This window comes from Montipora capricornis, unplaced genomic scaffold (assembly GCF_036669925.1).
Source record: "Montipora capricornis isolate CH-2021 unplaced genomic scaffold, ASM3666992v2 scaffold_421, whole genome shotgun sequence".
NCBI lineage: Eukaryota > Metazoa > Cnidaria > Anthozoa > Scleractinia > Acroporidae > Montipora > Montipora capricornis.
Window position 1 is genome coordinate 32501 of NW_027180153.1, and position 1010 is coordinate 33510.

Here is a 1010-nt window from a genome sequence, read left to right on the forward strand (position 1 = left end):
CTTGTCGCACAGAAGCACACCCGTCCATTCTCAGTGTGAAGCTCGTATGCCCGTATGCCAACCTTGGATTATACAACGGCCTTAACTGGTTCCTTCGCACAACTGCCAATTGGAACAATCTGGACAATGTCGCCAGGCTTGAGCTCTACCAGGTCTTTGTTGTCGTAATGAGCCTGTTTTTGCTTGCACGCAAAGAGCCTATTGTCAACATTCACGCAAAGCTTTGGTTTAAGAAGGTTCCCGTTAGTTGGAAGTAAGGTTTTTGTCCTTTTGCTCATCAGACGTTGGACAGGACTTAAGCCAAGCCCTTGGGTAGGTGTACGTCTGCAACCGCAGTCACCTGCAAAAGTCTCAGGAGCCTTTCTACAGAAGTTTTCCTGCGATGTCTTTCAAAGGCGTGGCTTCACCTACCAAGAATGATGTGGAAAGCTCACTGAACCTCAAGGAGTAACATGTCACAGATTTCCCAGCAACAGCTTCAGAACCAAAACTCACTACAAATCCACCTGAACCAGACAGGAGGGCTGAGCCACAATCACCGGTTACGCAACTGGCAAGTCAGAGCCATCCCATCCAAACTATACAATCAGGAAGAGTGGTGAAACCGCCCGCACGCTTTCAAGACTACATTTCACCTCGCTGACCAGCACCGCTCAGTATCCAAACTACATAGATAGACAGAACTGCTCTTGTGTTTTCATGTGATATACGGGTATGTCTTTTTATTCCTTTATATTATAATTGTTCCAGTTATAAAAAAAAAAAAAGAAGGATGTGACAATAATTATACTGTTGCGTGTTCTCAAGTAACAACACACAGATTGACATTTGAGTATGTAATAATCAGGGATGATTGCATTGGGTGTACCTGATGTGTCTGTATGCTGGAAATGTAGAAATCTGTACACCTAATTCTTGTGAAGTCATGATTAAAACGAATCTTTAAACAGGTTGGGGGTGCATGCCCCCAGGAAATTTTTAAAATAGAACACTCAGAAATGCTGTTTCCA